The sequence below is a fragment of the Octopus sinensis genome, linkage group LG15 (assembly GCF_006345805.1).
Source record: "Octopus sinensis linkage group LG15, ASM634580v1, whole genome shotgun sequence".
Taxonomy (NCBI): domain Eukaryota; kingdom Metazoa; phylum Mollusca; class Cephalopoda; order Octopoda; family Octopodidae; genus Octopus; species Octopus sinensis.
Window position 1 is genome coordinate 8,815,647 of NC_043011.1, and position 25,658 is coordinate 8,841,304.

Here is a 25,658-nt window from a genome sequence, read left to right on the forward strand (position 1 = left end):
TTTTAATTTTCAAAATATGTCTAAAATTGAATAAAATGAGTAATTACTAATTTGATTAATTGGACCTATTCCATCTCAATCACAGATTTTTTAATTAATTTTTTTTTTTTAACTAAACAGTTTGAAACTTCGAATACTGGTAGAATTTCTCACGTAGAACACGGTTTACTCTGAATGTTTTTGACAAAATTTCGTATTTTAGAAGTTATTTCGTGTTAAAGTTGTCGTATTTGGGTAATTTTAACCAATCACTGACGTGTATTTAGCTGAAGCAATGTACTGCTGTTTGCGGAAGAGCAACAACTTCTGAGTCATCTCTACTAAATGTGTTTATGTGTGTGCGTGTGTGTGTGTGTGTGTGTGTGTGTGTGTGTGTGTGTGTGTGTGTGTGTGTGTGTGTGTGTGTGTGTGTGTGTAGTTGCCATAGAAAAGGTAGAGATATAAGACAGCATAGCCGTGGCTAGAGGCTGGAGAATGTCTATGAGCAACTTTATATCAATCAGTCAAAGGGTCACCAGAATTCATTCAACGTAAAAAAAAAAATTTCCAATGGTTCCAGGATACTGGGGGAGGGGTCCCACTCCACTTTTCCAAAAAAATCTTGGACCCCCTTCCCTGATAGTTACTCGTTTTACGAAATTTAGCGTAGAAGTGAAGAATTACTCGCTAGTGTTTTGCACAGTACGTGTTTATTATAGTTTTACCAAAAGTAACTTCGAAGTTCCGGTCTGCTAGCCTTCTTGGAAGGCTATGTAATTAATGCAGATGCACACGTGCACACAAATATGCGTATATATTCGTTTAGGTGATTTACTTAGCGGCAAAAATGGGAAGACACCAAGTGAGATAAAAATAGCTTTGACTCTGAATCGAAACCGGATCGCTGAACTCACCCAGAAAGAAAATAAAATCTTATCCAGAGAGACAAAAATAAAAAAAAATTGACTCTATGTGGTTCACGCTTATAATAATTTTTTTTTTTTTTTGCATTGTTAGAACCCGGATGTTCCTGGAAGCTCGCCTAGCAAGATGCGGGCAGGATAGGGAAACCGTCCTGCACGCTATTGTTCAGTGTCCGGGAGTGTCTGAAGTGTGGGCTGTCAGGTTCGGGAAGAGTACAGCTGTCGTCTGAGTCAATCGTAAAAATTGACCCTCCGGATTTCCTCACGAAAGAAGGTAAGCAATGTTTTCTCGCAGTAGCGATAGCGAAAGAGGTGGCATGGAAGTCGCGAATGAAAGGTTTGGCGACAGGCAACCTCATCTCCGGTCTCGGGTTGGTGAGATATTTTATCTTCCACCTTAGAAGGAAGGTGAGGCTGGAGAGAAGATGCCCGTTAAAGAAAATGTTCAAAGAAAGATGGTTGCATGTTGCGAGGGTGCTGGGAATGAAAGATTCCTCGTGAACATGTCATAAGTCTGAATACAAAAGTTTCAGTAGGAGAATGGGTCCCGTGGGGTCGGGGCGTAACCCATCTCTCTGCTTCATTTCATGTTCGTATTTTGTCCTTGTTGTATCTCATTCGATTTCATCCTATCTTGTAAAAATGTTGAAAGTCATTGTGTGTTTGACCCCGATCAGGCTGTATTGTCCCCTTCTATGTTTGGGTCCTTGTGGCTAATAAAGAAACAGGAAGCTCTCCTCGCAAGACAAGAGACAGCTGTGTTGTTGAATTGTTTTGCCGTTGAGGCGCGGCCGCCTGTTTTTATTTCGTGCTTTCTTTGCATTGTTACATTGTTGTGGTGAGTTGCTGTTATTGTTTGTTGTTATTTCAAGAACTGTTTCATTGCTTTGTTTTAAAGCAAATTGTTATTAATTCCCCCGTGCGAGGGAATTATTGTTGAACTGTGTCTGTGGGGTGTAACCTCCTCCCCACTAATTTTTGTGGTTTACAGACATACAGGATAACTCTCAAAATTCCCGTCCCGCAGACCATTGTGTAGGTATTATAGACGATGAAGATTTATTTGAAATAATGAAAGATTGGGGAAAGGTGGAATTGCCAGATAACTGGGATGAGGATATGGAGGTGGTACCATCTAAACGCCATGGCGGCGAGCTGGCAGAAACGTTAGCACACCGGGCGAAATACTTTGCGGTATTTCGTCTGCCGTTACGTTCTGAGTTCAAATTCCGCCGAGGTCGACTTTGCCTTTCATCCCTTCGGGGTCGATTAAATAAGTACCAGTTACGCACTGGGGTCGATATAATCGACTTAATCCGTTTCTCTGTCGTTGTTTGTCCCCTCTGTGTTCAGCCCCTTGTGGGTAGTAAAGAAATAGGTACCATCTAAACGCCAACTAAAGGAACTCGAAAGAGAACTTATGAACGTTTACAAGTTGATATACTCTTTACTCTTTTACTCTTTTACTTGTTTCAGTCATTTGACTGCGGCCATGCTGGAGCACCGCCTTTAGTCGAAGTAATGAACCCCGGCACTTAATCTTTGTAAGCCCAGTACTTATTCTATCGGTCTCTTTTGCCGAACCGCTAAGTGACGGGGACGTAAACACACCAGCATCGGTTGTCAAGCAATGCTAGGGGGACAGACACACAAACACACACATACATATACATATATACGACAGGCTTCTTTCAGTTTCCGTCTACCAAATCCACTCACAAGGCATTGGTCGGCCCGGGGCTATAGCAGAAGACACTTGCCCAAGATGCCACGCAGTAGGACTGAACCCGGAACCATGTGGTTGGTTAGCAAGCTACTTACCACACAGCCACTCCTGCGCCTATATGGGAGATTAGAGATGAAAAAGAAAAATGAACTTGAGAAGAGATACGGGGTAATATTAGGGGACTACGTAACTTTTGCATTGATTTAGGAAAGAGGGCAAAGTAAGTGATGGTGACCGATGTTAACATCGCTTTCATTACTCATTTTCACCCCTTTCATCTTTTATCATACGCTTATGCTTTTTTTTTGTGTGTGTGTATTGTGTCCCCTATGTATTGTGATGTCCCCTCTATGTAAACCCTTTATGGGGAATAAAGAATCCGCAAGAGAAGAGACAGCTGTGTTGTTGAAGATGAGCAACGAAACCGGATTTTAAATTCGATAAAAGGGGCTGCCATAAACTGTTTAAATGCTGCCACAGAAATAATCAAACACATTGCAAATATTATTTGAAAACTTTGGATCTTTCCCTTTTGAACGGCAGTTTTCAACACAATTCCTAGTTAACTAAACACTTTTCAACTTCGTATACTAGTAGAATGTGTCAAAATAAAACATTTTTTTTTCTCTTGGCTTTCTTAAGAAAATTGTAATTTATTTGTTTAAAGTAATTTAATTTTTAGAATTTTAACCAATCCTATGGCCTCTATTGAGCTAAAATCATTTGCTGCGTCTAAAACGGACAACATCCTGTCACTAACCCTAACCCTAAATTTTAGCCTTTCGGTTTTTTTTTTTTCTTAATTGCTAAATTAATTTAAGGATAACAATTAATAAAAAAAACGAAAGCAATGGAAAATAATTTTAATTTAACAATTAAGAAAAAAAAAAAACGAAAGGCTAAAACGAAAGCAAAAACTCAAAACAAAACGAATAATTTTAGACACACACGTAACAATTAAATTAATTTAACAATTAAGAAAAAAACAAACCGAAAGGCTAAAATTTAGGGTGAGGGTTAGAGTTAGGGTTAGTGACAGGATGTTGTCTCAGTTTTAGACGCAGCAAATGATTTTAGCTCAAAAGAGGCCATAGGATTGGTTAAAATACGAAAAATTAAACTACGTTAAACTTACAAATTACAATTTTCTCAAGAAAGGCAAGAGAAAAGAATGTTTTATTTTGACACATTCTACCAGTATACGAAGTTTAAAAGTGTTTAGTTAACTAGAAATTGTGTTGAAAACTGCCGTTCAAAAGGGAAAGATTCAAAACTTTAGTTATAGAAGTTTCTAATGTAATTTAGAAAAAATGGCAAATTTCAGTAACCTTATACAACTCAGATACTAACGAGCTGAAAGCAACACTAGAACGCAATAAATATTTCAAATTTGGTCGATAGAGTTGGCTTTGCAAATACTGAAGTCACTGGAAACGCAATTCTTCCAGTGTCACTAGAACTGGCTTCTGTCCAAAATTTACTGAAAAATGCTTTATTAAAGAGATTTTTAGGAAATCCAGCTGGTCTTCATTTGACTATATGATGCATCGTTACACATATTACGTACAGTTTTTATTTTTCAGTCTAAATTTTAGACGTGGCTTCTCAACCACATGGTTCCGGGTTCAGTCCCACTGCGTGGAATCTTCTGCAAGACTTCTACTATACCTATGAGCCGACCAAATCTTCGGATTTAGTTTTCTTCTTTCAATATTCGTCTCACAACTTTTAAATCGTCTTTGGATTCTTCCTCTTCCTCCTTAATATCTGGTTTATTGCCAGTCGAAAGAATTAAGGAATTTGCCAATTCCAATCGCTTTATTTGGCAAATTTGCAAATATTGAATTCGTCCCCACTTTTTTAAAAACTTTTAAATGACAATCCGGTTATGGCTTTCCAGCTTGTATCGGTTATTCTAGAGTGGAGGCGCAATGGCCCAGTGGTTAGGGCAGCGGACTCGCGGTCATAGGATCGCGGTTTCGATTCCCAGACCGGGCGTTGTGAGTGTTTATTGAGCGAAAACACCTAAAGCTCCACGAGGCTCCGGCAGGGGATGGTACTCTTGTTGTACTCTTTCACCACAACTTTCTCTCACTCTTACTTCCTGTTTCTGTTGTACCTGTATTTCAAAGGGCCGGCCTTGTCACTCTCTGTGTCACGTTGAATATCCCCGAGAACTACGTTAAGGGTACACGTGTCTGTGGAGTGCTCAGCCACTTACACGTTAATTTCACGAGCAGGCTGTTCCGTTGATTCGGATCAACCGGAACCCCCGTCGTCGTAATCGACGGAGTGCTTCCATCCATTCTAGAGTAGAGTTGACATTATTGATCTCTACATCAGTTTTGATCAAGCTGACATTCCAGCTTAAGTTGAGTTGGTGACAGGAAGAGCATCCAGCTGTAATTCTGCCCGAATGAATTAAGTTTGTGTCTTGCTATCATGGAAAGGTGATTGTTAAATGTTTTTTTATTTTCAGGTTCTGCCAGCATTTTAAAGTCTCTCAAACAAAATGTGGACTTAAACCAATCAGCCAAAACTTGATGTCTCCATACCAGCAAGTGACCAGTGTCCAGTACTCCCCCCTTCAGGAATACTTTGAATGTCGGCTTTGTACTTTTTCAGTAAAAGGAATGTGTTACATCCAATCCATTCTTTAGGTGCTGAAATACTGTTAATTTTTATTTTATGAGAATTCCGTGAAAAGTAATGTCTCGCTTTTGAGAGTTCTAGATTTGTTGTGTCCTTGCTCAACCATTCCTCCTGCCCCCAATTTATGGTAGGAAAACGGATGACGGGGAGAAACGTCAATCAAATTACTATTCCAGCTTTTATCAAGAACTTGGAATGTTGAAAAAGCTGAGTTGGTCTTAATTAATCGGATATTTCTGAAATTTGCTTCAAAACTAGCTCTGGGTTTATTCCCATCAAATACACATGGAATTTGCCTTACGCCATAACCTTTGGTCAACCAAAGTATTGAGTGAAATGTTTAGACAGAAATCTGCCAGAGGAATAGTTCTTATTTTTGGAATAACATTTAATCAATTGCTTCGTCTTTCTCTTGGATACTGTTTTGTGGAACTCGTTTTGCAAGAATCAGTCAGGTTTCGAACTTGAAAATAACTTGAAACTCAAAGGATTTATTGGTACTATATTTCATGAGACTATTAGAAACATTTTCTACACAAAAAAAAAAAAAAGGATTTAACATGTTTGATGTATTTGTATGGACATTAATGTCTCATATTCCAAACAAAATGTTGAATGTTCTTATGCTCTGACTTCTTGACTTCGGTTAATTTCTTTTACTACTCTCCATTGACAGGTAATCTATGCAACATGTCTACCCTGGAGTAATTTGCTCTTCCGTACATGAGTGTTTATTTTAACTCGGTTCCCAGTTGTAAACTCTTAGCCTCAGTTATTGTCACCTGTTAATCCATTTGTGGTATCCTTCATTTGAACCCTATCACACCTGGGCACCTGTGTCTAAGCTTGCTCTCCACCTGGGCCCCCAAGCAAAAAACAAAACAAGACAATAGTTGCATTTACAGCTCAGGAATAACGATTGCAGGCAAACTAACACGGAATTGGTTGCATCTCTTTCTATGCATGTTGTTCATTACTATTGTTACGAGGCTTTTTCGGAGCTGGATATTCCACTGGGAATATTTCCTTGCTTACCCCCGAACTCCGTTTCTAGGCATGAGTGGTCCTTAGACCAAGGCCTCTACCACGATTTTTAAGATGTGAAAAACTAGCTCGGGAAGGCAGGGTCGCTGCTCCCTGAGACTGCTTTCGGAGTTCCCCCACCACTATCCAGTTCATTACTATTTTACTTGGAATCCAGCAGAGATGACATTTGAGCTAATCCTGTTATAGCAGGAACATAGCATGACAGGATTATCTTGGGTTTCCAATTGCCAGAAATCCTTGTGCTACAAACCATAGAAATGGGTTTTGCCGTGAAAAAATTTTTTTCTTTGTAAACTGAAAGTTTTAAGATTTTTGGTTGCTTTTATATACACTTTCAAATTTCTTAAATTCCATTTTTTAAAAATCTGATTTTGTTGCTATTGCTGTGACATATCCATAAATGGTTAAGCCAATTCCTTTCTTGGCTTCATCCAGCTTGCAACTGCTTTAAAGTGAAACTCAGAACTTATCCCTTTGCAGTACAAAGTTAACAATGATTGAAACCCCTCGTTGAATTACTAATCCAGACACATAACTTGCCTTTCATTGCAATCTTTTTTTTTTAATGCATGTCAAATGTACCTGTTGCTTGGCAATTTTTAAATGCTAAATTTCTGCTGAAATAGCTTCAGAAAGATTGTCAAACAGGTTCCGTGTCTTCCCATCCTCACTTTCAAATGGAGCGGAGTTGATAAAGCAGTAAACTCTGCTCAGGGGTGATTCATTGAAAGCTTTAAGTACTTGTCTTACTAACTCGATGGACCGCGTTCTAAATGGTTGCAGTTCACTTTGCAATTTTGCTGGTTTTTCTGGGAGAAGTTAGAAACTCTCCTTATAGGAACTGTCCCATCTGCTTTACCTTCTTTAAACTGGCATTGCTGTTTAGCAGGAAGAGTTTTGGGAGAACAAAATCCAAACCTGCAGCAGGCTGAAGCCAAATCAGATGTGGGGTCTGTTGGGAGCTACAAGTCGAAGAGATGTATAGAACCTGCAGGAGTTATGTTTCAGTAGGAGATTCACATGTTAGACACTCCAAAAACATTTGAAAGCTAAAACCATTTTGATTTTGGCATTTTCTAAAGAAAAAATCTACTGCAGTGCTTTTCTACATACCTGTTGTAGGCAACAGCAAAAGGTAAGCGGGAAACCATTTTAGCTAATACGAAAAGCAGTTACTTACTATGATCTGTATCAGCTATTAAAATACGATTTCTTTTAAATTAGCTCCTGGGAGTGTAAGCTTCACCTTTGTTTTCTCCTTCTAGGGCCTATAAAATGACTGGCGGTATAAGGGGTTTATTTAACGGGCACATTTCTGAAGGCACTTTTTTGCTGGTAAAAAGAATTTTTCTTTGATAAATATTTGAATTTATAGAACTATTTGTAACTCTGTCTAATCTTTGACCCTTGATGTCTAATGCTTTCTTGTTCCCACTTCACAAATGGCCTTGGCAAATTTTGAATTAGTTTAGAATCTGCCATGTTGAGATAGGTTGGCGGAATCTGCAGTAGATATCACCTGCTTATAATGTTGACTATTCTACAATTCTAAGAATTGGTCTTTGATTGATGGTGCCTTTCACTGCCAGCATGTTGCTCTTCATCCAGCTCTTGTTCATTCATGTATGTCTATACTGGAATAGTCTCTTTTGCCAAATATAGCAGCTGATGTTGATTCCAGTTTTAAAATCTTTGTAATCTGAAGACGGTTCTTAAACAATTGTTAGGTGTTGACCCCTTTCCCCAGAACTTCACAAGCACAGTTTTCTTAAATTTGGATTATCAGAACTTCAATGTTTGTCTATTGAGCATTCTGAGTGTTTTCCCTGAGGAAGACAGTAAATTCTACGCAATTTATATTACCAAGTTGGAAAATATTTTCCCCAAGACCAGTCCTTAATATAATCTGGTATTCTGGAGATAGTGAAGACTTTTTAAGCTGAAGAAAAATTGGTCAAAAATTTGTCCGATTAATCAGGGTTCATATTGTGAGAAATTATGTAATTTTATACCCCTACCCACGTGCACGGTCACGTGATATAAAATTATTCTGTAATGGTTTCTCAAATCTCTAATTCTTTTAGAAGCTGGTATTTCTTAAATTTCATTCCTCTGCCTTCCAACTCATGACATGCAATAAGTGCAGCATAGATATAATCCAGTTATTCGGAGTTCTTTAAGTCGGAGTTCTTTAAGGCAGTATCATGAACCCCGAGGTGGTTGTTATAGGATGCATGTGAAATTATTTTCTTTCATAAAAATCCTAAACTATGTCAAAGTTTGGTACTTTATCATTCCATGTTTGCCAACAATTCCTTGGGACACAGCAATGGGGAGTTGTGTGGGCCGAAGCAATTTAAACTTGTTGGAAAATCTGTACAAATTCGTAACTTATGCAGATTGTAGGTGCTGCCCAATCTGAATGGTCCGTCTTGATTATTCCTAAGCTTTCGAAATGTTCAAGTTCCTTATTTATCTGTTCTCGTGCTGCAAGTGGCACGTTACGTTTTGGCTTAAATACAGGCGTTGCACTTTTACTATTTTTGCCTTCATTTTCATGTAGCAGCCCAGTTCATGGAAAACAAAAAGCATCTGGGAATGTTTCTTTTCACGTCAATCCCTCAGCTGCATTCGAACTTTCAACTGAACTATATTCCCACGCAAAAACACTTATGGGCGTATTCCACAATTTGAACAGTTCCATCCACTCTGTGCCGAATAAATTTACTGAATCTTTTTATCCTTCCTTGGTCACCCCTGCAGTCATAAACACACAAACATGTATTTTTCTTTGTGTGTTAACAGAACCAAGATGTTTTCAAGAGTCAACATTTTATTAAAACAAAATCGTCCCTGGGTGGGCTTGAACCACCAACCTTCGAGGCAGAAGTCGTGGCTTTCACAAGCTTTGTCTGCGGCTCACCTGTTGAGGCCCTTTTTTTGGTTTTGCAATAGATTGCTCAGTTCCATTGTTTAACCATAAACTGACCGTTGCCTCTCTTCTGAAGAATCTCTCTATCAATTGTACCAGTTGCTACAGTGTTGCACATGTTAATACGTGCATGAAACGCTGCTTAATTTCTTATACTGATCCCCACCCCCAGGTCATGCTTTGGTTGTTATTGGAATCCCTTCTGATTTTACGGAGCCTGACTGTGATGTCTTGGTGCTAAAAGGAGTTTGCTTGCAGTTCCTTTCCCATGATGCTTCCTCCCACTTCTCCATTTAAATCTGTGACATTAGAGGATGTTGGATTACCTATAACTTCATAGTGATGGGCATACACTTTTAAGGGACACTAAATGGGTCTGTATAGGTTTATCGTGTACATTTTTATAATGTAACTTTAGGGAATTGTTTTGTTTGGCTAATGTCCTTGACTCTGGCTCTAAATCCTAACTCTGGGGAATGATGACTCGTGAAACGAAACCCAGTTAAAGTAAAACTGGTCAGAAAGCAATTTTATCTTTTTATCCAATAATGCTATTAATTGATGAAATCTGTATTGCAGATATTACAACATTATCTCTCTTTTTTTTTTTTGTATTAACATTCGGTTCCTTCAAGTATAAATTTGGCCTTTATAAGCTCTATAGAATCCCCACTCCTATATTAGGGAACTCGTTCATCTGAACCATTTTCTAAAAATTCCTTGTTTCTAATAACAGGAAATATTCTACCTAAAAAGTTTACTTTGGTAAATATTTGAATTTGTGGAACTATTTAAGTAATGCTTTTTTTTTTTTTATCCCTGACACTTAAGTTTGTTCATTTGGTTGGCCAAAAAGTTTGTTCAGTTTTGAGCTGAGCTAAAAATGAGTGTTAATGCTGAAACCCGAGACCGAACCAGGGACCTCTACATCTTCAGGTTAACGCTTTCCCACCTGAGCTATTCCGGTGTACGGCACGTAGTCTTCTATATTTTATTGATTATTTATTGATTATATTGAATGTTAAATCACATTGTCATAGTGATATTAATTCAGCAAAGAGGATATGAACAAGGAAGAAGAGAGTGTCCCATGGGGTCGTGAGATCGAACTGCACCAATGCTGCTCTTCATATCGTATCCCTCCATGTTGTCACTTTTATTGCTTTGGAAATTACTCATTTCTTTCTTTACTGCTCAGCAGGTGTTGTCTGAGTGATACAAAGCATCATTCAAAGGTTGTTTGGACGGATTTTATGCCTCTACCGCTTTCACTTCATTTCACGTAGATCTTGTCAGTGTCACTATTAATATGGAAGTTGTCAGTGGCGGTCAATACCACTCTGGTTTCGATATCCAGGCTGCGTATCTCACCGAATGTCCAGTCCAGAATTCCCAAATGTTGGCACAAGCACGGGTACTGCAAAAGCATTGAGATATGGTCTTGTTAAATGCAGGTAATCTCTGAGTTCCAGGTTTTCCAGAGTCTGCAGAAGCAGCACCAACATATGCAACATTCTCATCGATTTTGAGGTTAATTGTAGCTTCCATCATTAGAGATAGGGCAGATAGACAAGCTGTTGATGTACACGTTCTCTGCCTGGTTGAACATCTTTCCTCGGTTGACTATCATGTACGAGCTTGCCCAAACTCCATTCCTAGATCTCGTGAGAATGTTGCGACTAGTTCTAATTGACACATTGTGTCGGTCATATTGCTAGAATATCATGAGTGGGTGACATTAATTCAATTTTCTTCGCATGTCCCAGCATGTAGCCTTGGCATTTAGTTAACCGGGCTGACAAAGGATTCACTGCCAGAACAAACAACATTACAGACATACTATCACCGTGGAATATGTCCGTTGATAGCTTGATTCTGATTGTAACGATAGGTGTTGTTTTAGTAGTTGTCAGTGTGCACCGTGTTGCAGTCATTGTTCCAATGGTATCCACGATAGCAGCTGCTACTTTGGAAAAGTGTAGTTATTGTGTTATCCACGAGTGAGACAGTCAAAAAACCTCGTCGTCTCTCCATACCGTGAAGAGACGACGGTGATGTTGCTTGGCTTCCCTAAGGACAGGTTTGTTGAGGAGGAACTGGTCAGAGCAGTCCCAGACTCCTTGCTTCGTGCTGCCTGATAGTTTTTGGCAATTTTATTGAATAATTTCTAATCTTTAGTATTTCAAGATATTTTTACGTAACTTTTATAAATAAATCTGTTAAAATGAGATGGCAGTGTTGTTTTCACTTTTACGTAATTTAGACGACCGTTTATTTACCGCACTAATATATATGTGTGTGTGTGTGTATATGTGTGTGTGTATGTATGTGTGTTTGTGTGTATATGTGTATGTGTTTGTGTGTATATGTGTTTGTGTGTGTATATATATGTGTGTATGTGTTTGTGTATGTATATATATGTATATTTATACACACACACATATATATGTGTGTGTGTATATATATGTGTGTGTGTATATGTATATATATATATATATATATATATATATATATATATATATGTGTGTGTGTGTGTGTGTATATATATGTGTGTGTGTATGTATATGGCGAGAATTCACAAAAGACGAAGACAGGTGGTGTAGATAACAGATGTATTAGTATAACGCTTGGGAAGTGAAAAAGTCTTTAACGTTTCGAGCCTACGCTCTTCTACAGAAAGGAACAAGGAGAGAAAATAGTGCAGTGGGTAGCGATCTGCACGCCTGGCCAGTGGGGTGACGTCATTTGATGGCTGAAAAAAAATCTAAAGCGCACTGTGACCTGCGGTGTGCATCAACGTCTGATAGTTTAGGCAGAAACGAATTGCTTTCCCCACTTTTATTATAAAACTGTTACATTTTGGTGGTGCCAAAACAAAATGGAGAAACTAACAATTGTTCGGTTCCATTGTTTCTGCAGACAATTCTTTTCTCTTCCCATTTCGTCTTCAAATTCCAGGCGCGCCTTTCCCTGTCCCCCCCTCTCTCTCTCGTTTCTCCCCCTCACTCTCTCTCTCTTGTTTCTCCCCCTCACTCTCGCTTTCTCATTTTCTCTTCCTCTTATCCTTTCTCTCATTTCCCTCGTTCAATCTCTTTTCCTCCCTCTCTCTGTCCTTCAATTCTCCCTCCCCCTCTCTTTATTTCAAACAGGAATACAATCCAACCAACAACAATTGCTAGAAACAGCAGCCAAACTTCCTTTCAGGCTTCTCCTTACCATCTTAGAAAAACCATCAGATAATCTAGTCTTGAGTTACCATTTTACTTCATGCTCCAACGACAGAGTGGTCATAATTGGAATGCCTTTCATCCGAGGTCCACTTCTCTGAACACAAAAGTTGCAACAAACGTCAATGTTTTCAAGGGAAACAACTCTAACTTACCTTTTACGTTAATTACTTCCCTTGCTCTAAGCATTCATATTTAATCCCAATCATGATAGGTTATGGACGTGGCATTTAGCGGGTATTGAAACCTCGGTATTTAGCAGACTATCAAAAAATTACAATAAAGCAATGTTATCGATCTTTGCACTCAGAAGCGGATAAGTAGTTAGCCCTTAGAACCGGATGATAGGTCGCCAATCGTACAACCGAACAGTGGTAGATGTGGTAATGATTTCAAAGTGGTGGCCACTTCTGGGAGACTCGATTTCTTTAGTTGCTTTGAGGATTTCCGCAGAAATTTCCACTCATTGCCGCCAATGAACAGTGAGAATAGCGTCTTAAACTTTTGTGGAGAATATGTAAAAGATGGTGAAGAGGACTTCTCAACTATTTGGTCACGCCTGCATTCATAAACACACAAACATGTATTTTTCTTTGTGTGTTAACGGAACCAAGATGTTTTCAAGAGTCAGCATTAAAAAAAAAAAAATCGTCCCTGGGTGGACTCGAACCACCAACCTTTCGGTTAACAGCCGAACGCGCTAACCGATTGCGCCACAGAGACAACTACTGATCTTTCTTGTCATGAGGTATTTAATCAACGTAGAAATTTGTGTGTTACGATATCGAAAATTAGACCAAAAGAATGATTTCTTTGTCACGCTTCCGATAGGATGGTGGTGGTGGGGTCGGTAGGTGAGTGATTAAGGAGTTCGCTTTGCATCCATCTGGTTTCCAGTTCGAACCCGCTGCGAGAAACCGTGACCAGAATTTGTTAGACGGAAATTGTACAGAAGTTCGTCTCACAGAGAGAGGGAGGGAGAGAGAGAGGGGGAGAGAGGGAGAGGAGATAAAGGGAGAAAGGCTGTAATGATATTAATTAATATTCATTGTTTAATAAATTAATTAAAATAATTGTGTCGGCAGAAACCAGTTTTGATGGCGCAGACCCCTCCTACTGGGACCATCCTGTCGATTTAAGGCTAAGTACAATATCATCTAACGTAACATTTCTTTCCTTTCTGACAGTAGTGTGGTTTGAGGGAAATTTCGTTACTATTTCTAGCAGAGAGAGGGAGAGGAAGAGAGAGGCAGACAGACTGTTGTAAAACAATTATAAAACGACAAACAATGAGTAACAAACCAATCACCATTGGCTGTAATTTTATGTAATTTATAGTAATCAGAATGGTATGTGAAACCAGAGCAGCCGAAATAGCTCAGTTGGGAGAGCGTTAGACTGAAGATCTAAAGGTCCCTGGTTCGATCCCGGGTTTCGGCAGTGTGTATGCTTGCTTTTTAAGAATATTTTTTAATTGCTTTTTTCTTGTATATTAAAGCAAACTTTGGATTCATATATCTAAGCACAGGTCACAAATATAGAGTGTCGAAATTATGATGAGATTTGATGAATAACTGATGAAGGGATCAAGCGTGCTCTCGTCTATTGTATTATTCTGTTATTCGTATATTCCTTTGCCTTTCTCCCGTGCTGTGTAAGTATGTGTCTTTCTTCTGTCATCGGACTGCGGCCATGGTGGGGCACCGCCACGAAGGGTTTAATCGAACACAATGATCCCGGCACTTACTTATTTTTCTATCGATATCTTTCTGTCGAAACTGCTATATTACGAGGATTTAAACAAACCAGCACCGCTTATGAAGGGGGTGGGGTGGATTGAAAGCACCAAAATAAAGGTACACACACACACACACACACACACACACACAAACACACATTCACACATACATGCGTGCACGCACACACATGTATGCGCATATATATACACGCACACGTATATGCATCTCGAAACAGTACACTACGTGTGTGTGTGCATGTGCGTGTATGTGTGTGTGTGTTTATGTGTGTGTGCATATACGTGTGCGTGTATATATATGCGCATACATGTGTGTGCGTGCACGCATGTATGTGTGAATGTGTGTTTGTGTGTGTGTGTGTGTGTGTGTGTGTGTGCCTTTATTTTGGTGCTTTCAATCCACCCCCCCTCGTAATATAGCGGTTTCGACAGAAAGATATCGATAGAAAAATAAGTAAGTGCCGGGATCATTGTGTTCGATTAAACCCTTCGTGGCGGTGCCCCACCATGGCCGCAGTCCGATGACAGAAGAAAGACACATACTTACACAGCACGGGAGAAAGGCAAAGGAATATACGAATAACAGAATAATACAATAGACGAGAGCACGCTTGATCCCTTCATCAGTTATTCATCAAATCTCATCATAATTTCGACACTCTATATTTGTGAACCTGTGCTTAGATATATGAATCCAAAGTTTGCTTTAATATACAAGAAAAAAGCAATTAAAAAATATTCTTAAAAAGCAAGCATACACACTGCCGAAACCCGGGATCGAACCAGGGACCTTTAGATCTTCAGTCTAACGCTCTCCCAACTGAGCTATTTCGGCTGCTCTGGTTTCGCATACCATTCTGATTACTATAAATTACATGAAATTACAGCCAATGGTGATTGGTTTGTTACTCATTGTTTGTCGTTTTATAATTGTTTTACAACAGTCTGTCTGCCTCTCTTTTCCTCTCCCTCTCTCTGTTTCAACGAAAAACGAACTCCACCTGGTGAGAGAAAAGTATTATTTAATTAACACAGAATAGATTTTTACTATGAAAACAACTCGGACAGCATTTTATGACACGCCTGGGGCTTTCACTCAATCCTCGGGTAGAGCAAGCACCAGACGCATATAACATAGTGCCTGAGTTGCTTTCATCGCATGAAACTATTGGTAGCTCATAAAAATATATATTGTATTTATTGATTTATATATATATATATATACACTAGCACTATGACCCGGCAACGCCGGGTCATAGTGCTAGTGCATCCATATACATGTGAGTACTGTCCAAATCTCCGACCAATCACATACAGCTAGCTGGCATTCAATTGGCGTATCAAGTTTCGGGCATTTTGATTGGGTTTTGGATAGAAAATTCACACAAAAGTAACTTCTATTGATTTTTTAATGGCTTTGCGGGGTGACTGGAGAAATGTAAAGATGTGCACGACCACCCTTGGACAGTTTTGAATGACCATAGAAAGTGCGAGCCCTCTAACCGAAAAATTGTGGATTTGTATAAAGGATGCACACACAGACAGACATTTTGCCGTTTATATATATATATGTGAGAGAGAGAGAGAGAGAGAGAGAGAGACTCTCTTTGATATGTAGATCCAATCTTCCTTCTAAAGACACACACACAAAACACTTTTCAATAATTAAAAAAAAACAAAACACAAGCACTGCCGAAACACGGGATCGAACCAGGGACACTTAAATCTTCAGTCTAGCGCTCTCCCAACTGAGCTATTTCGGCTGTGTTGTTTCCAAATGTCATTCTGATTACTATCAATTACATAAAATTACAGTCACTGGTGATTGGTTTGTTACTCATTGTTTATCGTTGTTTTATAATTGCTCTACAACAGTCTGCCTGCCTCTCTCTTTCTCTCTAACCCCCCCTCTCTCTGTTGGAAACAGTGGCGAAATTTCCCTTAAACCACACCGTCTGAAATAAAGAAACGTTTAATCGACAAGCTCTGGTCTGGGCAGGAGCAGCCTGCGCCATTAAAACTGGTCTCAGCCAATCCAACATTCCACCGCTGACACAATTATTTTAATTAATGTATTAAACAATGAATATATATATATATATATATATATATCACTACAGCCATTCTTTCTTTCTCTCTCTCTCTCTCTCTCTCTCTCTCTCTCTCTCCACCGCTCTCTCTCTCTCTCTCTATGTATGTATGTATGTATGTATGTATGTATGTATGTATGTCATTATTCAGTTTTATTTCAAGATATCTTCCCAGTAGAGAAAGAACCGGTTTCTAACCTAGTTCCAACGCTCCTTCACTGGAATTTCAACATCAACAACAGGGTATTTTTGCAGATTTGCATATCTAGACACACTTATATATATTTAAATGATAAACTTCTGGAAAGTTTTTCAGATTATAACAGTTCCAATGATAGATTGGATCTGTAGTCTTCGAATAAGCTTTCTTCTTTCTGGTTTTGGGAAGCCTAATATTTCAAGATTGGTATTTAGGCAGTGTGTTACATATCCCGGGGCCCCAATTTTCACAGGTATAAACCTGGACTTGTAATCTGGATAGAGTAACTGCAGATTTCTCAATAGTTCAGCATAAGTATTCTCTTTTTACACTGATCTTTAGCTTTACGTTAACGTCTGCTGGGCAACTAGTTTCCACAACTGTACATAGTTTCTCTTCTCTATCCCAAATCATTATATCAGGTCTGTTGTGTTTACATTTCATTGAGGTCTTCGATAGGACATTCCACCAGTACCCCCTTTTCATTATGAGTGGCTATGGCTTCTACCATGCTGTGAGCTCTTATTTCTTTGTCCTCGGAGTTATCCTTTCGACGGATTTCATTATAGTGTCCAACCTACAACATAATACTGTGATGACATTTTATGACAATTGCTGATGATGTGGCTAATATCTTCGGTGTTAACTCAACATATATATGTGTGTGTGTGTATGTGTGTGACAAACTTCCGTACAATTTCCATCCGCCCAATTCCGGCCACTGTGACTCCCGGTGTGTTCGAACACAGAACCACGTGGACACAAAACGAACACGTTCATCCCGCAGCCACATCTGACACTCAAAACCCGTCAAATGGGGAAGGTTTTCTCGTCAGAATTGTGTTGAGAATTGATTTTTGAGGCTCAACCTGAAGCCGCCACCGTCACCACCGCTGCCGCCACCACCACCACCACCACCACCACCACCACCACCGTCACCGCCGCCACCACCACCACCACACACCACCACCACCAACACCACCAACCACCGCCACCACCACCACCACCGCCACCACCACCACCACCGCCACCACCACCACCACCACCACCACCACCACCACCGCCACCACCACCACCACCACCACCGCCACCACCACCGCCGTCACCGCCGCCACCACCACCACCACCACCACCACCACCACCACCAACCAACACCACCATCGCCATCGCCGCCACCGCCGCCGCCGCCGCCGCCGCCACCACCACCACCGCCGCCGCCGCCGCCACACCACCACCACCACCACCACCACCACCACCATCGCCATCGCCGCCATCGCCGCCATCGCCGCCATCGCCGCCATCGCCGCCGCCGCCGCCGCCGCCGCCGCCGCCCCACCACCACCACCACCACCACCACCACCAACACCACCACCACCACCGTCACCGCCGCCACACCACCACCACCGTCACCGCCGCCACCACACCACCACCACACCACCACCACCACCAACCACCACCACCACCACCGCCGCCACCACCACCACACCACCACCACCAACCACCACCACCACACCAACCACCACCATCGCCATCGCCGCCATCGCCGCCATCGCCGCCATCGCCGCCATCGCCGCCGCCGCCGCCGCCGCCACCACCACCACCACCACCACCGCCGCCGCCGCCGCCCCACCACCACCACCAACACCACCACCACCACCATCGCCATCGCCGCCATCGCCGCCATCGCCGCCATCGCCGCCATCGCCGCCGCCGCCGCCGCCGCCGCCGCCACCACCACCACCACCAACACCACCATACGATAAGGCGGCGATGGTGGCGGCAGCGCCACCGCCGACGCCGCCACCACCTCCACCACCACCACCACCACCATCATCGCCGCCTTATCGTAACAATCACAAACAAATCAGTTTCTTGTTCTCTAAACCCAAACTACTCAATTGATTTAAGAAGTCAAGTCAAAAGCTAAGGTACCGTTGTCTCTGTGGCGCAATCGGTTAGCGCGTTCGGCTGTTAACCGAAAGGTTGGTGGTTCAAGCCCACCCAGGGACGGTTTGCTTTTTTTTTTTAAAAAAGATATTTTGATATTTGAAAAGATCTTGAGACTGTAAATGCGCGCACTCGCAAATGCATTTAAATGATTATGGACACAGTAATGACCAAGCCATTAATAAGCTCATTTACCGTAAATCCTCGAGTATAGTCCGCCCTTGATTATAATACGCAGGGGATTTTTAGGGGGCTGTACCTCTGAAAAACCTGAACCTAGTATATAAAACGCACCCCTTCTCTAACTTGAGTCAAGGAGGTCTATATAACGTCCTTGGTTTGTAAAAATGTATATGGTAACGTCCTATATTACTATTGTATATATAACGTAATGCAAACGTGTAGCTTTTTTGTGCATTTTGTTTGCAGAAAATAAAGAAATAACAGTTATAACGTTTAATAATTGTTGCTTACTGCAAGTTATGGATGATTTTTTTATGACTTCATTGCTTTCAGGCTTAGCTTAAGGTATTTTCGCGCCCAACATCTGAATAAACATTGCCGGACAGCAAATAGAGACTCGGACATTGCTTAGAAAATAATTCTCATTTTTAACCTCGTATATAATACGCACTAGGGATTTTGACCTTTAAATTTTGGGGAAAAGTGCAGATTATACACGAGGATTTACGTACGTATCTTTTGCAGAATCCCCTTGGAAATTTAAGACTCTATTCTAACCGTCTTTTAACAATAATGATCAAAATTCAAAGAAAATCTTGTAAACGTCTGAAGAAATCGAGTCTCCCAGCCCCTGCCGGAGCACAATGGTCACCTGTCTGCAAGTCTTATCACAACTACTGCTGTTCAATTGTACAACTATCGACCTATCCGGATGTAGTGGGGGATGGGGCAACTACTTATGATCCAGGTATAAGAAGATCGCGATTACCTTTAGATCTGTGTCTTCAGAAACAGCCCTGACATGTCAGTGGACCCAAGACAGCAACAAAGAGGCGTAGACTTAGCAGTCGGTCATAAAGAGATCGAGTGAGTATTTTTTTGGATAACTGATCAGTCTGATGTCTTCAAGACATAAATTTAATAATCCGAATTGAACCGGTCTCCTTGCTTCCGCACCAACCTCAGACCATCTCTATTGATGGCGTGGCGTAGTGGATTCTGGTTTTTCTCAAGTTGTGCCATTCGTCCTTTGACCATTCCGTCGTTTACATTCTTGCTGGGAATCCTAGCCTGCATAATCCAACGAATCCTTCCTGATGTGTTTTAATGAGTCTTCACGGCCGTTTTCTTATTTTTAGCAGATCGCGTGACTATGTACGGGTTCAATGGCTGAGTATGCAGCGAGAAGCTCCCAGTTTCTAATAATAATAATAATGATAATATTATTATTATCATTATTATTATTATTATTATTATTATTATTATTATTATTATTATTATTATTATTTTTGAGTGAGAGAGCAGTGCATGCCATCAAAGTGACACTGGGGTAAAATATACAAAGCCCAGTATACCCATCATGACTACCCATCTGATAAAGGTACACCAGGCACATGCATCACAACCATATGTGCGCGACATGGTGATCTCATATCAAGATAAACAGCACATGACGTTGCAGGTGGGGCCCAGCTAGAATTTTCTTCAGGTTGAGTAGCCCATCCCGCTCAAAAGGTCCCTGAATAAGGGTTGTTTAAGGATGTTGAACGCACTACCCATGTTTCCAAAGGTGAATTATCCAAACCTTCAAGAATCCCTCTCAACACATGGCTATGATGCTCCCCACTTATTATTATTACTTTTTTTTTCTTCTTTCAAATTTGCTTCCATTTCTTGCCGAGTGTCTTCCCGACTCCTAGGGCAAAGAAACTCATAGTATACATTGGTAGGCCATTAAACCAAACTCAATAGTTCGTTAATTTTTTTAAATTTTTTTTTTTTAAGTTAAATTAAAATACATGAGCAGCAACAGTTCTCACATCGACAATGCTCTTCTCAATACGTGTGATGTACCAGTTAAGACAATCTTTTGCACTTCTTGCAGGGATGGTAAGCCAGGGATCATTCTCATATAATTTTCGGTTCCCTTCTTGATCATTCCTAGTGCTCCTACGATCACTGGTATTGTAACCGCTTTGAGATGCCACTTATTATTATTATTATTATTATTATTATTATTATTATTATTATTATTATTATTATTATTATTATTATTATTACTATTATTGAGTGAGAGAGCAGTGCATGCCATCAAAGTGACACTGGGGTAAAATATATGAAGCCCAATATACCCATCATGACTACCCGTCTGATAAGGGTACCCTAGGCACATGCATCACAACCATATGTGTGTGACATGGTGATCTCATATCAAGATAAACAGCGCACGACCTTGCAGGTGGGGCTCTGTTAGAATTTTCTTCAGGTTGAGTAGCCCATCCCGCTCAATGGGTCCCTGAATAAGGGTTGTTTAAGGATGTTGAAAGAACCACCCATGTTTCCAGAGGTGAATTATTCAAACCCCAAAGAATCCCTCTCAACACATGGCTATGATGCTCCCCACTTATTATTATTATTATATTATTATTATTATTATTATTTTCATCATCTTAGATTTGAGTGATGCCTCTCACTGCTACCCGCACCTCGACAATGACCTCAGTATTTTACCCGACCATAGAATGTCCGTTCACGTTCAGTCGATGTGCTGGAAATAGCAGTCATATCACCCTAACAACACACTATCTTAGAGAACGGTGCATTTGATTATGAAGACAAAGATTCCCGGGACATAGAACAAAGACTGGATGGTCACTGGTGGAAAGACTTTGATCTGGAATGACATGAGAGTAAATAACAACTGAAGAGAAAAATAGAAGTCACACAACAGGGATGGCCTAGGGTTAGAATGGAAATAGGGAACCTACCAGTTATATGTATATATTTGTATGTGTGTGTGTGTATGTTTACAGATGGTAGTTTTTTCAATAGTCAAAAATGTTCATTTAAAGAAAAAAAAAAATTAGAAATCGTCCCTGGGTGGGCTTGAACCACCAACCTTTCGGTTAACAGCCGAACGCGCTAACCGATTGCGCCACAGAGACAACGGTACCTTATCGTTTGACATTACTTCTTAAATCAATGGAGAAGTTTGTGCTTGGCGAACAAGAAACTGATTTGTTTGTGATCGTTACGATAAGGCGGCGGCGGCGGTGGTGATGGTGGGGTGGGTGAGTGGTGGTTTAAGGCGGTGAAGGAAATATGTTGATGAGAAAAACACTTCAGTTTGACAGACTTTTGGTAGAGGTGTGGTTGTGTGGTTAAAAAGATCGCTTTGCGACATCGTGGTTCCATGTTCGAAATCACTGCGAGACACGATGGGCAACTGCCTTCTAACAGAGCCTTAAGAGAAGAACTTGCTGGACGGATATTGTGCTGAAGCTCACCACATACATACATACATACATACATACATACATACATACATACATACGTACTTACATACATACATACATACATACATACATACATACATACATACATACATACATACATATGAGATTCTTAATTGAAGAGATGCTCACACTTGGGCGTATGCATCGACACTTCAACCAACACCAACTCAACCACGTATTTACAAACACCGGGAACTCTCTAAACTAAAAAGAGTGTGTGTGTGTGCGTGGAGGGGTGGGGGGTAAAAACAGAGAGTTTAGAAGATTCTTACCGAGAAATTCTAGACTTCGATGCAAAGCAATAAAAGTGACGTCACAGAAGGATGAGATGTGAAGAGCAGCATTGGTGCGGTTTGATCTCACGACCCATGGGACACTCTCTTCTTCCTTGTTCATATCCTGTTTGCTCAATTAAAATGACAGTGCGATTTAACATGCAATACAATTAAAAAGTAATCAGTAGTTAGATTAAGAATACTGTACACTGTCAGCCGAAATAGCTCAGGTGGGAGAGCGTTAGACTGAAGATCTAAAGGTCCCTGGTTCGATCCCGGGTTTCGGCATTTAACGCTTCGTATGTTTTCTTTTAATCCTCCTCTTCTTAAACAAGATCAGCTATTTTTATGCATGTCAATAAGGTTCAAATGCTATGTAAGGACAAAATGCTTTGTGGCATTTGTTGTGGATCGTGACGTTCTGAGTTCAAATTCTGCCGAAGATGACTTTATCATTCATCGTTTCGGTGTCGATAAAATAATCGCTAGTCGAACACACGGGTCGACGTAATTCACTACCCACTCAATGGGCCGTCTTAACTGCATTATGGCCCGACACCCGGGCAAATTAATGCGCGGGGCCCTATGATAGTTATTTACAGACAGTAGCCCACCGCATACACAGATCAGAATTGGGCCCCTAAACCGGTGTGGCACATGGGTATCTGCCCAGCGTGCCCATGCCTTCTCTCCCCAAATTTCAGGCCTTGTAGAAAGGATTATCATTCTTATTAGAAACCGAGCCAGAGAACTCAATAGGGGGAAGAAGAGGGAATTTACAAGTTCCTTACTGGAGAAATTTAGATAAGTGACATCGTATATTGTGCTGAAGCCCACCACGTATATACATGCCTGTATACACACACATGCGCACGCACATAACACGCACACGCAATCAAAGGTTGCAGTAATGGCGCATCCCGAATGAATCAAAAGGTGGTGTAATCCAAGGGTCGAGTAAGAAATCTACGAATGAGGTCCATCAAAACAGTGGGGAGGAGGTAGGGGGCCCGTGTGAACGTGCAGTAAATAGTCAATTCAAGGAAACAAACAATTCAAAGAAACGAATGAAGACGGACAAGAAGAGGACGTGCTCAAGGAATGCATTAGCTTGACGCTGGTTGGAAGGAGAGCGTTTGACGTTTCGAGCAATAGCGCTTCGTCGGAAAGGAGAAAGACAAAAGTCCAGAGAGGGAAAAGAAATCGCGAACGGCGCACGTGGAATTACATTGATGAAGTGACCGGGAGCAGACTTCTTTCTACTTTGTTTTGACCTAAGTTAGTAATCTCAAGACGGACCAATAATCGAAGAGTGCCAAGCATGTCTATCGCTTTCCTTTTTTTTTTAATTTATACTACAACAGAACCTACGTCATTCAGTGTATCATTACTAAGGATGGTAAGATGTAATCTGAAGAAGATTTAGTGTCTATTTCTTGCACAGAGGTTCCTTCATCGATTCAACTCCATGGCTGTTTTGTGACAAGTATGTTAGGAAACTCGAGTTATTTGTGTACGGCTAACATTATGCTTATTGTAATAACTGGTCGCTGGTCTCGGGTTCAGAAAGATGGGACAAGAGTTCCATGGTCTACAGTGTGAAATATGTAATAAGCCAGTTGCCTGTGGTTATTCAGATGTACGGGACTAATCAGAAATTAGTATTCAAAAATATGTTCTTTCGCAGAAGTTTGTGTACGATATTAATTTCTGGAGTTGTCTATACAAGGGAAGTAACTCTTTTATAACAATGTTGAGTATTTTCCCATGGTTGATGTGACGGTTGTCAAGTACTTTGTAAATATTTAATAAACCACTGTGACTGTGTTTGTTTGATTGTGCGCGTTTGTGTGTGTGTACGTGGGTGTCTGTGTGTGAACGTACGTGCATGTGTGTTTGTATATGTACGTGTGTTGTGTGGGTGTGTGTGCGTGCGAGCATGCTTGTGTGTTTGTATGTATACGTGTGTTGTGTATGTGTATGTGTGTTTATGTATGTGTGTGTGTGCACACGTACTGACACAAATACACACACACGCACAAGATATACACACACATACATTCATGCATGCTTATATAGATCTATGAATACACACACACATATAAATGCATACACACACATATTTATAAATATATTTGTATTTATAAATATATTATATACGCATACAGACATCCGCACGCACACACACACACACACCACACACACACACACACACACACACACACACGTGCATATGCATATATAAATGTATACACATACACAAACACACTAACACGCACGCACGCACCACACACACACACACACACACACATATATATATATAACCATATACCCTCCACTCTAGCTGAAAGAAACATGTACACATACACACACATACACTCACACACACTCACACAACACACGTACACATACAAACACACATACACGCGCACGCACGCGCTCACACACACATGCACACACCCACGCACATACGCATACAAGCATATACCCTCCACCCTAGCAGGAGGCGCAATGGCCCAGTGGTTAGTGCAGCGGACTCGCGGTCATAGGATCGCGGTTTCGATTCCCAGACCGGGCGTTGTGAGTGTTTATTGAGCGAAAACACCTAAAAGCTCCACGAGGCTCCGGCAGGGGATGGTGGTGATCCCTGCTGTACTCTTTCACCACCACTTTCTCTCACTCTTACTTCCTGTTTCTGTTGTACCTGTATTTCAAAGGGCCGGCCTTGTCACTCTCTGTGTCACGCTGAATATCCCCGAGAACTATGTTAAGGGTACACGTGTCTGTGGAGTGCTCAGCCACTTACACGTTAATTTCACGAGCAGGCTGTTCCGTTGATTCGGATCAACCGGAACCCTCGTCGTCGTAACCGTCGGAGTGCTTCCATCCACCCTAGCTGGAGGAAATATGCAGGATGCTCTGCGGACTTAAACGTGCGTAACTTGAAGTTTCTTGTTGCGATGTATTCATCACAAGACAAATGGAAGGCCTTTTCTTTCTTTGTTCCTTTTATAAGGCATGTGCAGATGATGGTAGTAACGATGGATAATATGGAACGAGTTGGCCGGAGAGGTGGGCATGGTATATGACAGAAACGTTATTTACTTTGAAGGTGGAAAGATGACAGAATCGATTGAACATCAGATTAAATACCTTGTGGTATTTAATTACGTCCATTTAGGCTGTGAGTTCTAAATCCCATCTATGTCTCCCTTACACCTGCATCCGAGTGAACTCGATGGAAGAAGTAACAATTAATAAAACAGATATTAGATTAAGGTAAATAAATTCACTACACTTTTGAAAGTACTGCCCCAGCGTGGCCACCGACACATTGTCGAATCCAATTACAGAAGAAAACAATAGGATTTTATGAATGAATTAATTGCTAAGAATATCAAGGTTAGACCTACAAGTGGCATGGCC

At 40.9% G+C, this 25,658-nt stretch overlaps 1 long non-coding RNA gene and 5 other non-coding genes across 6 annotated transcripts in view; 3 read left to right on the plus strand and 3 right to left on the minus strand.

Moving 5' to 3' along the window:
* The window catches only part of LOC118766181, a 43,927-nt gene extending 37,695 nt beyond the window's left edge, over positions 1 to 6,232 (plus strand). The window contains exons 2-3 of the long non-coding RNA XR_005002096.1: positions 997 to 1,176; positions 5,108 to 6,232. This is a non-coding gene — a long non-coding RNA (uncharacterized LOC118766181). The remainder of the gene's footprint in view (positions 1 to 996; positions 1,177 to 5,107) is intronic.
* A 6,903-nt stretch (positions 6,233 to 13,135) lies between these two features.
* On the minus strand, positions 13,136 to 13,209 carry Trnan-guu. Its single transcript has one exon. It is a non-coding gene; the product is annotated as a tRNA-Asn (tRNA).
* A 644-nt stretch (positions 13,210 to 13,853) lies between these two features.
* Trnaf-gaa lies at positions 13,854 to 13,926 on the plus strand. The gene has a single exon. It is a non-coding gene; the product is annotated as a tRNA-Phe (tRNA).
* A 1,078-nt stretch (positions 13,927 to 15,004) lies between these two features.
* On the minus strand, positions 15,005 to 15,077 carry Trnaf-gaa. The gene has a single exon. It is a non-coding gene; the product is annotated as a tRNA-Phe (tRNA).
* Positions 15,078 to 18,467: 3,390 nt separating this feature from the next.
* Trnan-guu lies at positions 18,468 to 18,541 on the plus strand. The gene has a single exon. It is a non-coding gene; the product is annotated as a tRNA-Asn (tRNA).
* Positions 18,542 to 21,532: 2,991 nt separating this feature from the next.
* Trnan-guu lies at positions 21,533 to 21,606 on the minus strand. Its single transcript has one exon. It is a non-coding gene; the product is annotated as a tRNA-Asn (tRNA).
* Between the last annotated feature and the right edge of the window lie 4,052 nt (positions 21,607 to 25,658).